We start from the raw sequence: 15678 nt of genomic DNA, 5'->3' as shown, positions 1-15678 counted from the left end.
CAAGACAGTTTATCTCAGTATCAATTTTTATATCTTTGCATTAGTTTAACAATAAGACATTCACAATACAGTTCTAGAAAAAGTGACTCTATAAAGAAAATATTGAAAGAAAGATTGCATATTAAAAATCTGCAACTTATTTAACTGATAAAGTGCTATAAAGATTTATTTACTGATTCATTGTGGCATTATTGTAAAGTGGGATAGGAAGTCGTGTGCTGTTAACATGGAGTTCCTCAGTGAGGAATTGTTAAATTAATTAATCAATGTCTGCTAGTTTTTTTTGCTTCTATATTAACTTACCACCTACTAGCAGAGATTTTTTTTTCAATATGGGAGAGGGAGAGGGAGAGGGAGAGGGAGAGGGAGAGGGAGAGGGAGAGGGAGAGGGAGAGGGAGAGGGAGAGGGAGAGGGAGAGATCCCACAGCACTCCTCCACTGTTGATAAAACATTCCCTGTGGTGTCAGGGGCTTGAACCTGGGTCCTCGAGCATGGCAAAGTGTCTGCTCTACTAAGTGAGATATCTCCCAGCTCCTCCATGTATGTTTAAAATATTTAAGCCATTTACCATTGATTTACACTATTCCACAATTTTGAGGGTACAGCATCGTGCCTTCATGTGTGTATCACACTTGCTGCACCCGCAGCAGGTCAGGTCGCACGGCTACAGCCACAGGGGACGCTAAAGTACAGCTGAACATGGACTGCTCCTGAAGGCAGCATTGTGTTTGGCTCAGCTTTATATTCCCAGTATTAGAAAACTGTGCCTAGCATATTGCAAGCAATCATTAAACATTAGTAAAAGTAAAAGATTCTGGGGTGGGGGGGTGTTCAGATCCTGGAACAGGATGGCAGAGGGGGACCTAGGGAGAGGTTAGCGTGTGATGTGGAAAACAGAGATGTTACTCATGCACCAACTACGGTATTTTACTATCGACTGTAAGCAATCCCCGAATAAAGAAAAAAAGCTACTGTGATTATGCAGTAGATCTGTACATACTGACATGGGGAGAAGAGCAATGTATATTAGAAAGTAAGAGATCGGGGTCGGGCGGTAGTGCAGCGGGTTGGGCGCACGTGGCGCAAAGCGCGAGGACAAGCGTAGGAATCCAGGTTCGAGCCCCCGGCTCCTCACCTGCAGGGGAGTCGCTTCACAGGCGGTGAAGCAGGTCTGCAGGTGTCTGTCTTTCTCTCCCTCTGTCTGTCTTCCCCTTCTCTCTCCATTTCTCTCTGTTCTATCCAACAATGACGACATCAACAATAACAATAATGACCACAAGGGCAACAAAAGGGGGAAAAGGTGGCCTCCAGGAGCAGTGGATTCATGGTGTAGGCACTGTGCCCCAGCAATAACCCTGGAGGAACAACAACAACAAAAAAGAAAGTAAGAGAAAAGAGATCCAGGCGGGGGTGGGGGGTGGGGGTGGGGGTGGTGGTAGACAGCATCATGGTTATGCAAAGAGACTTTCATGCCTGAGGCTCCAAAGTCCCACGTTCAGTCCCCTGCACCATAAGCCAGAGCTGAGCAGGGCCCTGGTAAGTAAAAAAAAAAAAAATCAAGTGTCAGAGGCCAGGAGATAGTTCATCCAGCACAGTGTATATTCTGACATGTGAGAATATTCCAGGTTTGAGTCACGGCCCACCACATTGGCAGCAGCTCTGCAGGGAAAGCTTCATGAACAGTGCAGCAGGGCTACGTCTGTGTCTGGTGCTCTTCAGACAGACAGACAGACAAGTCTATCAGGAGTGGGGAATCACGCAGGCACAGAACCCCAGCAATAATCACGATGGCAAAACAACAGTAGTGTTAAACAGTACCTACAGTATTCATTCTGTTAAAAAAAACAAAACGTGGGAGTCAGGCAGTAGCGCAGCGGGTTAAGCGCATGTGGTGCAAAGTGCAAGAACCAGCTTATGAATCCTGGTTTGAGCCCCCGGCTCCCCACCTGCAGGGGAGTCGCTTCACAGGCGGTGAAGCAGGTCTGCAGGTGTCTGTCTTTCCCTCCCCCTCTCTGTCTTTCCCTCCTCTTTCCATTTCTCTCTGTCCTATTCTAACAATAATATCAATAACAACAACAGTAAGTACAACAACAATAAAAAACAAGGGCTACACAAGGGAAAATAAATAAATAAAAAGTATGTGTATGCACCCATGTTATGTACATTTATAAATATATATATATATATATATATATATATATATATATATATATGCACATGTCACATTTTTGTGCTTGAATATCTGGATAATATATTCAAGGAAAATGTTAAGGTAATAGTGATAACAGTGGTAATTATCTTTAAGAAGTAGAAATGAGCCTTGTGGGGAGCTGGGGCCTTTGTATTTTGTTAGAAGAACTGTTTGTATTTTGTTAGAAGTAACATAGGTAACTTTTATTTCAAAATAAACTCTGTGGAAAACATCCAGACTCACTTTTATTAAAAAAAAAAAAAGCCTGCAAATTCACAACCAATATACTTTATTTTATTATTTTTTTAGCTTATTTATTTATCTGGGTAGAGACAGAGAAATCAAGAAGGGAGGGGGAGATAGGGAGAGACAGAGAGACACCTGCAGCCCTGCTTCACCAAGCACACAGTTAGTTTCCCCTGCAGGTGGGCCTTTGCAATACTGCAGCGCCACCTGGCCCCAACAGATCTCATTAATCGAATGCATGTGTCTTTACCTCGCCTCAACCTACTGCAAAGAAAGCCCAAGGAACACATTTTAACTGGAGAGTGCTGAAAGTTGGGGAAGTTAGAAACCAGGGCCTTTGAAAACCTGCTAGGAAAGAACTTATTTTGCCTTCCTGTTTTTTCCATCTTGAGGTAGAACTTTATATTCAGAGCTAAGAAAATGTACATGGAGCTGTATGCAAGAGCCCATATGTCCCGTGTCAGACGACACCACTTATCTTCACCAAGATAAACGGCTTATTTAAACGCTGGATTTTCTCATTGGGCTTGGGCAATTCAGCTGTTTATCCAGCAGCACTGTGCTTAAAAATAGATGGAATGACATTTGTGGGTGCCTTTAAAAAAATCCTTCAGAGAAAGAAGGTGAACTCTGAAGCCACATTTACCATTCATATTATATAAGAGAGGCAAGTTTGCTATTACGAGGACTTGATATAAATTATTTACCTTTCTAGAATATACACTGTGTCTCTTGTGGTCTTAACAACGCCATTCTCAATTCACCTGTGACTTGTTTATTTATTGTTTATTATTGGTGATTGTAACTAATGTACAGGAAACTTAAACTTGATAGAGTTTCTAACAATTGCATAGTTCTCTTCCTTCCTTCCTTCCTTCCTTCCTTCCTTCCTTCCTTCCTTTCAATTAAACTTCCTCCCATCATTCTATATCAACTACTGATCAAGTATCTGGTATGTGGCAGGTACTGAAGCTACAAAAATGAATATAAAGATCATTTTGAATGTTTTTGACCTGAATTAGTAAACCTATGTACTCATGTTTATACCAACCTGGCAGAAACGAGTAGTTAATATCAACCTAAAAATGGCTATCATATGATTCCACAGAAACTAGGATAAAAATTAAAATAGGTTGAACTAAAAATAAACTGTCAGCCAAAAATTAAAACCAAGCAGATATACAGCAGAAATCTAGTCAGTAATAGTATGAAATATTAAAATTAGTGTTCTGATCTTGGTAGTATGCTGGTGGCCAAGCATTAGAAGGAAATGAAGTGAAAGGCATTACTTTCCTACCCAGAAAATAAAACACACCTACTTTGGAGTCTTCCAGATTTTATTTAAAAAAAAAATACATATATATATATATATATATATATATACATATATATATATATATATATACACACACACACATTTGGAGGAAATTCTATTTACTAGGTAATATAGAAGAGGAAGTCAGGTCTGCATGAAGCATGAGTAAAGTATGTCTTCTCCGGGCAATGCTTTTTTTTTTTTTTTTAAGTTTTTTTGTATTTATTTATATTTATTTTTCCCTTTTTGTTTTCTATTGTTGTTGTAATTATTGTTGTTGTTATTGATGTCATCGTTGTTAGGACAGAGAGAAATGGAGAGAGAACGGGAAGACAGGGGGAGAGAAAGACATCTGCAGATGTCTTCACCATCTTCACCGCTTGTGAAGCGACTCCCCTGCAGGTGGGGTAGCCGGGGGCTCGAACCGGGATCCTTATGCTGGTCCTTGTGCTTTGTGCCACGTGCGCTTAACCCGCTGTGCTACCACTGACTCCCACAATGCTTTTTTTTATATCCCCGGTTTTATGAAAGTATTCGCTGATATTCATAAAAAGTAATGAGTTTGATTCTTATTTTTCCTTTGTCAAGTGTCCTCCTGGTCCTGGAAGCTGTCAGAAGGTGGCAAGTCAGTGGCATTTGCCCACAGAGGAGAAACTGCACTTTTCACTCCGGACTTGGATAACTGACTTGTTATAATTTCAACCTGCCACCTGCTTCCCATTTGAAAACAGCCTGCTGATCTGAGGCCATCACAAGAGGTGGTTTGGGCTTCTGCAGAGAATTCTTCCACAGGTATTCATTCACCTTTTCGCCCCTTGGAATCTACCTCTTACAGAGTCTAAGTAGCCATCCTGTGGATACATTGTCTCCTTAAGACAATATTTCCTTTTCCTGAGATTTCACCCAGGCTTTTAGTCATCTGGCCCTCCCTGCAGTGCACCCTCACCCCCACGTCCTCCAAGAGCAAGGATTTTTGTGTTTTCTTTAGAAGGCTGTGGCACAGTTCTGAACACACCATAGCAGCCTGTAAAAGTGATAAATACTAATGACGAACCACCATACAGGTTTGGGAGGCCCTGGGGCTAGCTATAGGAGAACTCAGAAGGAAGAAAAAGAAAATAAATCAGTTTCTAACACAAAGGCAAGATTTAGCTTCTCATTGGACCCAGCTGCTACATGGGAAAAAGCATGTTAATAAAATGGCACAGGGATTTTGTGGAGGGAGGGTGGTGGCTAACAGCCTTTCAAGATGTGTTTTTCATTTTCTTTCCAATTTTGGGTGTCATGATGTAACAGGAGTTTGGAAGCCAAACATATGTTATTTTTTTCAATTCTCTCCGTTTTTAGGCTTAACCCTTTTACTACAGTGGGTTAGCTCTACCCCTTAACAACTGAAGTGTTTCTTTTCCATAAAAAATGGAATATTCACAACAAAATGATACTTAAGTACATTCTTTCTTATCACTTTTTTTCCAGCTTTATTTGTATGTGACTTTTGACTTAACTGCAAATACATGAATTCTGTCAAGCTACGGACATCTTTAATCTTGTGATTTATAATGACATCTCTCAACCCAAACTGCAAAATGCCAAATTGTACATGTGTTAGACAGAAGTTATTGTTTTGAGAAAGCAAAAGATATCAGATTATAGAAGTCAAGTGTGGTGATGACTGCAGATGCTAAGCATTTTTCCCTGTCTCCTGACTTTTTGGTAAAAAACAAAAAAAAAGTTTGGAAGAGTCTTTTTTTTTTTTTTGGCTTCAGGGTTATTGCTGGGGCTCGGTGCCTGCACTGTGAATCCACTGCTCCTGGTGGCTACTTTCCCACATTTTTCTTTATTGGGTAGGTCAGAGAGAAATTGAGAGAGGAGGGGAGATAAAGAGGGAGAGAGACAGAGAAGTGACCCCCTGCAGGTGGGGAGCTGAGGTCTCGAACCGGGATCCTTGCACATATCCTTGTGTTTCATACTATGTGCACTTAACTGTGTGCACCACCGCCCAAACCCCGAGGCAGTCTTTTGAAACAGGTGAATGCTTCCTATATATGTATGGGTACATTTGGTGGGGCCAAGACCTTTTGCATGTGGGACATCATTATTCTGACTGTTTTTCATTCAGAGAGGGACACACACAGAGACAGTGATCTCTGGGTGAGGGAGAGAAACCAGAGCCTTTTCAGCTGCCAAAGAAACTGTCCTATGATGCCGGGGCTCGAACATGGGCTGCCCACAGAACAATGAAGATGCTCTCTTGATGAACTATCCCTCTGTCCTCCTTTCTTTCTTAATTAAGCAATCTCATTGATTGAGATGGAGCCTCTGGATTAAGACAGTGAGGAGAGGAGTAGGAAGAGAAGAAAAACTATCTTAGAAGAAAGAGCCTATACTTTGAAGGTTTCAGTGACGGGCTTCCTGGTGGTGGTGTCCCAACAAAACTGCCTTCCTGTCTGCTCCCATCCAGCGCAGGACTTGATTTGAGTAATAAAAGTTAGCAAAGACATAATTAGTCAGCTTGAGATATGAAAGACATAAATGCTACTTGCTCCCCCCACCCACCCAGGAAAGTTTTTAAAAGAACATCATTTAAAATCATGCGGGTCACAAGTAAATGGTTAAGAAATATCTCCTCCAAGGGAGTCGGGCAGTAGTGCAGCGGGTTAAGCACACGTGGTACAAAGCTTAAGGACCGGCATAAGGATCCCAGTTCGAGCCCCTGGCTCTCCACCTGCAGGTCTGCAGGTGTCTGTCTTTCTCTCCACTCTCTGTCTTTCCCTCCTCTCTCCATTTCTCTCTGTCCTATCTAACAACAACGACATCAGTAACTACAACAATAATAAAAAACAACAAGGGCAACAAAAGGGAAAATAAATTATATCTATCTATCTTCTCATGTGGTTTATAAAGCAACTTGATCAGAAATATTCAGAAATGGCAAAGCACAATGTGTGGGGGCATAGTTAGTACACTCGTATGTAGCACCTGCAGTGCCTGGCATGGTGCCTTGTGCATTCAGTGTTCAGATGGGACTTTCCTGTGTAGAAGGGAGACAGTGTTTCACTCCCCTGACACTGGCCTTATTGGACAGCAGGTCAGATTCTTCTGGGAAGAGCAGTGGGTGAACTTTTATAGCCATGCTGTTAAGTATGGAATTCTAAACTTACTAAATACATCAGATGGGACAGGAGTTGTCTTCATTTGTCCCCAAGACTCTGACATAGAAAATAGGTGTTTTGAGTTATAGGCTTGTTGTGGGTAGAAACTAAAGATAATGAATATTTTGATAATTTAGCTGGGATTTAGCCAATTCACATAAGATACTTTGTATTCCAAATGTGAACATTGAATATTGCCTGACATGACTACTTATTTTTTAAAAAACCAAGAATATAATAGTGTGTATTTCTACATTTTGCATTGAATATGACAAATTTATCTTTTTGAAAGTTGTGAACCAGAAAATAAATAATTCCCTTAAGCCTGAACCACAAAAGGTAAAAACAAAACAAAACAAAACAAGCAAGCAATCGAGCAAACAAACTATCCTGTGGTTGTATTATATTTGAAAATAAATCAGTGTACTAGCAAGATAGCTCATCTGGGAAGGGTCTGTTTTCTTGTGCTATGCTCAGGTTGTAACCCTACTCCTGACAGTAGTGTCTTTCTTGCTTGCTTTCTACATATATATAATTCTAATTTTAATGAAAGACACTGCAGGGTGGGGATGGGGAGTGTAGATAGCATAATGGTTATGCAAATAGACTCTCAAGCCTGAGGCTCCAAAGTCCCAGGTTCAATCTGCCGTACCACCATAAACCAAGGCTAAGCAGAGGTTTGGTTAAAAAAAGAGAGAGAGATACAGAGAGAAAGATACTTAAAAAGAAAGGTAGAGAACTCAGTGCACTGCTCGGCTCTGGTTTATGCTGGTGCTGGGGATTGAGTTGGGGACTTCAGAGCCTCAGGCATGAATGTCTTTTACTTAACCATTATGCTGTTTCCACAGAACCTCTCTGTCTCTCTAGCTGACAAAGCAGGCCTGGAGTGGTGAAGTCTGGGAGTAGGTCAAAGAAAATAGCGTTCACTGAATGTTGTACTTTATTTCTTCTTACATAGCCTACTTATTTTTTTTCTTAATATCTTGTCATAAGAGGTGGCCAGTTAGAACTGGGAGTGAAGAGAATGTCTCCTGAAATCCTAGCACAGATAATGTGTTGCAGTCTGAACTGTACAGCCGATGATCAAAGGCCAAGCACTTGTTGTGCAAAGCAGTTCCGGTGGTTTCCTTTTGCAACTGTTTTGCTTTTGAGAGGAGAGGAAGGACAGATGAGACTATATCTTCTCTAGACGCTGATCCCAGGATTCATAAATTGTGTTATCCTGTTTATTTCACATCGGCTCAGCACACAGGATACAACTACAACTATCTACTCGAGTGCTTCCTCTGTGCTAAGCATGACGTGAGGGCCCAACACATGCCACTGGTATCTGCACTGGAGATTCTGTGGCTGCGAGGGGAGAGGTGGAATGACAGGAAGGAAGAGCAAGCAGCATTTAGCTGTGGTTGCAGCACTGCGTGGCAGCTGCCAGCGAATACATACACCTTGAAGCTCACGAAGGCTTCACACTTCACTTGTGATTTGAGTAACCAGAGGACCTTTCTGTTTGCAAACAGAGAGGGGAGTATTACAGATGAGGACGCAGCATCTGGTCTGCAGAGGTATGGCTGTAGGTGAAGGCACCGTGTGTGTGTGTGTGTGTGTGTGTGTGTGCGCGCGCGCGCGCGCACGCGCACACTTTAGGAAACACCACAGGATTGTACACAGTATTAAGGGAAAGAAACTGCATTTCAACCCTAGGTGTCCTCTGGCTGGTGCTAGGAATAGATCATGGAAGGCCCTCAGTCTCTTGCTACTAGTCTTAACGTTATTATTATTATTATTTTTTAACAAGAGGCTTTATTAGGGTTATTTTTCAGGCATTATCTTTTTAAGTTGCTGATTTTGTGCTGAGACAAATAGCCCCTTTTGTTTGTGGAATGCTGATCTTTTCTTTCCAAATCTGCACAGCCTCCTTGAGTGTCTGTGCCCTGGAAGACTCCTTCAGAGCAGCCTCCCTTCTGGACATGCCCCACTGTAGCGTCTGCTCAGCTCACTTTCCCTCTCTTTAATATCCTACTCTCAACCATTTATCAACTCCTCCTCTGAAAGAAATATTCTTTTTTCTAAATCTTTATTTATTAGATGGAGACAGCCAGAAATCAAGAGGGAAGGGGGTGACAGAGAAAGGAGACAGACAGAGGGACACCTGCAGCCCTGCTTCAGAACTCACCAAGTTTTCCCCTTGCAGGTGGGGACCAGGGGCTTGAACCCGGGTTCCTTGTGCACTGTAACATGTCCGCTCAACCAAGTGTGCCACCTGGCCCCTGATAACCAAGGTGTTTCATCTTTAATTTTTTTTTAAATCTTTATTTATTTATTGGATAGAGACAGCCAGAAATGGAGAAAGAAGGGGGTGGTAGAGAGGGGGAGAGAGGCAGAGACACCTGCAGCCCTGCTTCACCACTCACCAAGCTTTCCCCTGCAGGTGGGGACGGAGGCTTATGTACTGCAGCATATACACCCAACCAGATGCACCACCACCACCCAGCCCCCAAAGAAATATTCTCTGTTTTTATCTAAAACTTCACACCAAGGGCATCATGCTTTCTACTTGCTTCTTCTTATTAATTTCTCTCCTACAAGGAACTGTGACCCTCCCAACACATTTTCAGACTTGCTTCTAATGGTCAGAATCCCTCTCCAGCCCACACACCAGCCTTTCTTATCGTAACATTGTTTTCCTGTTTATTAGCTTATTTGGAATCACTTCCATTTCCAAATGTACCATCCCATGTGCATCAAACCATCGCTAACACCATGGCTTAAAGCAGCTTACGTAGTTTTGTATGTAAGGCCAGAAGTCCAAAATTCTCAGAACTACAAGCCAGATGTAAGGGAGGCCCCATTTCCTCCCGGCTTCCCTCACCCATCTCACGTGCATACTTGACTGCTGGCCCTTTCTCCCTCCTCCATCAAGCTACCAGCAGAGGCTCTTGAAATCTCCCTCTGCGGCCGGCCATGAGCACACACCCTTCTGTGACCTTCCCCGGCGTCCTTAGATGTAGGCTCCGTGATCACACTTAGTATCTGGGACAGTCTTCCCATCCCTAGGTCCTGCCTCACCACTTCTACCAACAACTGCAGTGTGACTGGTCTTGCAAGTAGGATATGGTCATACTGAGAGTCATTACAATTTTTTATTGTCTTTATTTATTGGATAGAGACTGCCAGAAATCAAGAGGGGAGAGGGAGATAGGGAGGGAGACAGAGAGACACCTGCAGCCTGCTTCCCCACTCGCAAAGCTTTCACCCTGCAGGTGGGGACTGGGGGCTCAAAACCAGTACTTGCACACTGTAACATGTGCGCTCAACCAGGTGTGCCACCGCCCGGCTCCGAGTCTTAAATTTCTTCTTCTTCTTTTTTTTTTTCTTTTCCCCCACACATCAAAACTACCAACAATTCTAACTGTGGCAGGCTTTATTTTATGAGAGAAACATTCTCATCTTTGGTGATGAAACAAGTGCAGAAGGTGAAACGTCTCGCTCCAGGTCATATCTAATGACACAAAGAATTCAAGTCCGCACTCAACTCACGTAACTAGAGAGTCTTTGCTCTGCACGCGGCCTGCACTGTTTGTGCTCATCTATCTATGTGCACAGATGTCTGGATAGCCTAGCCGTGGACATCTTGCATCACAAGAGCCCTGGGGACTTTCATGGTCAACCCAAAACAGAACATTTCTGAGCAGCTGCACACGTCCCCTCTAGCTCTCCCTCTGGCCATCGCCCCAGCAAAGAGCACTCCCAATTAAGCGGCGGGGAGGGATGCATTGGATCGACCTTCCCGTGGTGCATCTATCCTGTGAGGACCCATTCATTGGGGAAACTGACGATCCTTCCTAGCCGACTGAATCCACATGGATCCCAGTCACTTTCAAAGCCAGCAACAAGCAGATCCTGACAGCTTTCAACCTGACCTGTTGACTGGCTACGGAAGAAGGGCAAACGCTAGAAGAAGAAGCAGCAGCGGGGTGGTACCCAGCAGCAGCCTGCTTCGCCGGTGAAAGAGCAGTGGAAGCCCCCCTGACGCTCGACATGAGGCAGCGGCTGATGACTCTTAGGGGCTTACTGAGCTCAGGCAAAGGCACCGTGAGAGTAATCATAGAGCAGAACCTGGGAAAGTCCATGCAGAAAGGGATGGCAATGAAACAGAAGTGGAAGGCCCAGCAGAGAACAAGAAAAGCAAAAAAAAAAAAAAAGCCCTCCTGTAGACACAGGGACTGTAGAGGGAAGTAAATGTAAGAATAAAGAGTACAGCATAAAGAAAGTCACTTTGAGATGAACAGTGCGGGGAAAATGCACTCAGCTGTGGACGGGAGGTCAGGAAGCAAATGAGCAGGCAGGCACTGAAGGGTGGAGGGCGTCTCTAGTCACTGTTCACTTCAGAGAAAGAAAGGAACTGGCTCCTGGAATCAGACAGGCCAGTGAACCATTCCTTAGTATCAGCGCCATTGAAGGTTAAAAAAAGAAAAGAGCATGAATAGGAAAGAATGTTGGGGGACCGACCAGGTGGTGGTGCACCCTGTTAAGCACACATAGCACTAAGTACAGGGACCCGTGCAAAGACCCGGGTTCGAGCCCCTGCCTCCCCACCTGCAGCGGGGGACACTTCACAAGCGGTGAAGCAGGTGTGCAGGTGTTCAACTTTATCTTCCTCCCTCTCTCTCTCTCTTTTTAAATTTTATTTATTTATTAGACAAAGACAGTCAGAAATCGAGAGGTAGGGGAGACAGAGAGGAAGAGAGACACCTGCAGCCCTGCTTCACCACTTGTGAAGCTTTCCTCTGCAGATGGGGACCGGGGGCTCAAACCCGGGTCCTTGTGCACTGCAATATGTGCATTCAAACAGATGTGCCACCCCCCCCCCCAGTCCTAGTGAATAAAATAGAAAAAGAAAAAAAGGAATAAATGGCCACCAGGAGAGGTGGATTCGTAGTGTCAGCACTGAACTCCAGCACTAACCCTGGAGGCAGCAGCAGTAACAACAACAACAAAAGGATTTTTGTGAGCCACCTGAGCACAGCCCTTTTCAAGAATGAGCACGATAATAATTGCATGAAGTTTCTACAACCACATCAAGGTGAAAGCAACGGCTAGAGCTTGTCAAGGAGCCTGGTTATCTATTTACACAGTCAGAATTTACTGTGCTTGACCACGGATGTAACTGTGAAGAAGAGGTATTTGGCCACCCCAGTGAAGCTGACAGACTCGAGGCAGAGGTGATTCTCCACAGGAAGAAACGTGGAGAAATAATGGATGCTACGGGAACATAGAGAGGGTGCTGCTGAAAGAAGGAAACATGACCAGAGTTTCCTGGAGAGACTCCCATCCCAGACAAGCCTTGACAGCTAAAAAAAAAAAGGGGGGGGAGAAGAGGGAGAGGGGGAGGAAAAGGTGGAGGAGGAAGAGAAGAGGAAGGAGAAGGAAGAGCAGGAGAGGAGGAAGAGAAGGAGGAGGAGGAAGAGAAGAGGAAGGAGAAGGAAGAGCAGGAGAGGAGGAAGAGAAGGAGGAGGAGGAAGAGAAGAGGAAGGAGAAGGAAGAGCAGGAGAGGAGGAAGAGAAGGAGGAGGAGGAAGAGAAGAGGAAGGAGAAGGAAGAGCAGGAGAGGAGGAAGAGAAGGAGGAGGAGGAAGAGAAGAGGAAGGAGAAGGAAGAGCAGGAGAGGAGGAAGAGAAGGAGGAGGAGGAAGAGAAGAGGAAGGAGAAGGAAGAGCAGGAGAGGAGGAAGAGAAGGAGGAGGAGGAAGAGAAGAGGAAGGAGAAGGAAGAGCAGGAGAGGAGGAAGAGAAGGAGGAGGAGGAAGAGAAGAGGAAGGAGAAGGAAGAGCAGGAGAGGAGGAAGAGAAGGAGGAGGAGGAAGAGGAAGAGGAAGAGAAAGAGAAGCAAGAGAAAGAGGAGGAAGAGAAAGAGGAGGAAGGGAGGAGGAGGAGAAGGAGGACGACACACAGGGGCCGGCTGGCGGCGTGCCCAGAACACGTCACGCACCAGAACGCACCAGGACCGAGGCTCAAGCCCCTGGCCCCACCAGCATGGAGGAAGCTTCATGAATGGTGAGGCAGGGCTGCAGGTGCCTCTCCTCTATATAGTCCTTCTCAATTCTCTCTGTTTGTCACAATAAATAAATAATTTAAAAGAGCTATCATATGCATGAGAGGAGTCTGGGGTGGATAGATCAAAGAGGTAAGAGGGGCTAGGTGGTGGCACACATTATAGTGCACAAGGACCCGGGTTCAAGCCCCCAGTCCCCACCTGCAGGGGGAAAGCATCACGACTGGTGAAGCAGGGCTGCAGGTGTCTCTCTGACTCTTTCCCTGTCTCCCTCCTCTCAATTTCTCTTATGTTTCTATCCAATAATAAATAAATAAAATTTAAAAATATATAAGAAAAACAGGGAGTCGGGTGGTAGCACAGTGGGTTAAGCGCACGTGGCGCCAAGCGCAAGGACCAGCATAAGAATCCCAGTTTGAGCCCCCGGCTCCCCACCTGCAGGGGAGTCGCTTCCCAGGCGGTGAAGCAGGTCTGCAGGTGCCTACCTTTCTCTCCTCCTCTCTGTCTTCCCCTCCTCTCTCCATTTCTCTCTGTCCTGTCCAACAACGACAACAAGAATAACTACAACAATAAAACAGCAAGGGCAACAAAAGGGAATCAATAAATTAATTAATAAATAAAAATAAAAATAAAAAAAGAGTTCGAACTTTATCACGATGGTAAGGAAGAAACATTAGTGGACACAGGAGCAGTGCATTTATTCACCTTCTCTGTCCTTTAGAAACTGTCTAGATTGAAGCATATAGACTGGACTGGACTGAGGGCATCTAGAGGTAGGAAGTTCTACATTTAGTACTCAGATTCCCCCTCTACCCGACACCATTCCTTTTCTCACCCCACACATTTAGGGGGAATATGCAGGAGTCCTGGCTGGAAGCAGTAGCCATTTAAAGATCAGAAGGCCAAGGCATGGAGGGAAGTCATGGTAAATAAGATGTGTAATACTAGGGGGGTTCCTACCCATTCATTTATTCAACCAGGTCTTATGAATCTGCCCCGGAGATGTGGTGGTGATCTAGGAGGAAATATCGTGGTTGGCCTTGTGTTCTTGTGTTGAAAAAGGGACAAATAGTGTTACTGTTTGCAGGGGGAATGGATGCAGGTTATGAGGGGATACACTGAGCCTGGTTTCACAAATTGTAATCTTGGGAAGTGCCTTTATTTTCTTTTTAATTTTTATATTACAGAATTACATGTCGACAGTGGTTTGAATCCACACCATTCCCACCACCAGAGTTCTGAATCTTCACTCTCCCCACTGCAAGCCACCACAGTTCCCACTAAGGTTGTAGACATGGGCCAACCATCATCTCTACAGCTACCTGTCCACATTTATACACAGTTGCCCCTTCTTTTCCTGATTCACTCCTCTCTTCCCCTCTAAGCCACTCAGGACACCATAACCACCTCCATATGTCCTTCTCCTTTTTCTCCTCTCTCTCTGGGTGCTGGTGGAGCTGGAGTGCAGAGTCCTCTTACCTTCCTCCTGTCACTGCTCCTCTGCTGGGAGTATGGCTCAAGGTTGTTTTGGGGGGTAATGCCTTTACTTTGTAGGAATTTATTTGCACAAATTAAGTAGCAGGAAGAACAGTAAGCAAATCTCGCGGCATTTTGGTCTTGTCTTTACTGCTCCGCACAACTCGGACTGTATCAGACTAAGCAGCAAGTGTGTATTCAAACAGGTCTGTTTGCCGTCTTCTGCTCAGGTGTCCTCATCATGATGCCTAGAACTTTTCCTTTTGTTAAATCTTTATTTATTTATTGGCTATAGACAGCCAGGAATCAAGAGGGAAGGGGGTGATGGAGAGGGACAGAGACAGAGAGGCACTTGCAGCCCTGCTTCACCACTCATGAAGCTTTCCCCCTGCAGGTGGGGACCAGGGGCTTGAACTTGGGTCCTTGTACATTGTGGTGTGAGCACTTAACAAGGTGTGCCATTGCCTGGCCCCCTAGAACTTCTTATGATGATGGCTGCCCATCAGTGATAATACTGTTGTCTCAGTCACCATTGTCCTTGGCCGATGGTCATTCTGTGGTGTTCGGGGTGTGTGTCTGTGAGTGTAAAGGTGCTGTTACTTTCTGTAAAATGTCTGTTAATTAGCCAACAGACAGCATTAATGAGCAACTATGAATAGCGTATGTGTTTTACCTGGTGCCGCCGAGAATACCTGAAAGGACTAGGAACCTGGTCTTTCACCTCGATGCATGCGTGTCTGACCATCGAGGAAAAAGAACCAGCCACAAGAGACTGGTCAGGCCCCCGCAGCTTATCATCAGGTGAGCTGTCAGTAAGTCCAGTGGATCGAGAGTCACCCTAGTCTAAAAGCTTCACTGAATGCTAGTGACTTAGTGTATAAATGGCAGCCGTGACAGTTTGCTGTCGCCAGTTTTCTGCTTTGTTTCTTCTAGCTTTGAAGTGGTCTCAGTGTGATTCATACATTCTGGGGCAGTGGTCCTTGGAAGAAGAGATATAGAGGAAATATCAGAAAGACAGGAGGGAGGGGCTGAGTGCATGGCCTGTATAAGGACCCAGGTTCAGGCCCCTCTCCCTACCTGCAGGGAGGGAGGCGTCACAAACAGTGAAACAACGCAGTAAGCATCTCTCTTTCTGACCTCTCCCCTCTCTCTCTCTCTCTCTCTCTTTCTCTCTCTCTCTCTCACTTTCTGTCTTCCCTGCCCTTTAAAAGGTAAAAAAAAAAAAAAAAAAAAAGGGAAAGAAAAGGGCTT

At 44.6% G+C, this 15678-nt stretch overlaps 1 protein-coding gene and 1 long non-coding RNA gene across 16 annotated transcripts in view; one reads left to right on the top strand and one right to left on the bottom strand.

Annotated features, from left to right (window-relative positions):
* The window catches only part of LOC132540955 (uncharacterized), a 104078-nt gene extending 99372 nt beyond the window's left edge, over positions 1–4706 (top strand). The window contains exon 3 of the long non-coding RNA XR_009552171.1: positions 4342–4706. This is a non-coding gene — a long non-coding RNA (uncharacterized LOC132540955). The remainder of the gene's footprint in view (positions 1–4341) is intronic.
* Positions 1–15678, bottom strand: part of DLGAP1 (DLG associated protein 1) — an 825909-nt gene that overhangs the window by 274047 nt on the left and 536184 nt on the right. The gene's annotated exons all lie outside the window — the stretch shown is intronic.

This window comes from Erinaceus europaeus, chromosome 10 (genome assembly GCF_950295315.1).
Source record: "Erinaceus europaeus chromosome 10, mEriEur2.1, whole genome shotgun sequence".
Classification (NCBI taxonomy): Eukaryota; Metazoa; Chordata; class Mammalia; order Eulipotyphla; family Erinaceidae; genus Erinaceus; species Erinaceus europaeus.
This window is presented reverse-complemented; position numbering and strand designations above follow the sequence as displayed.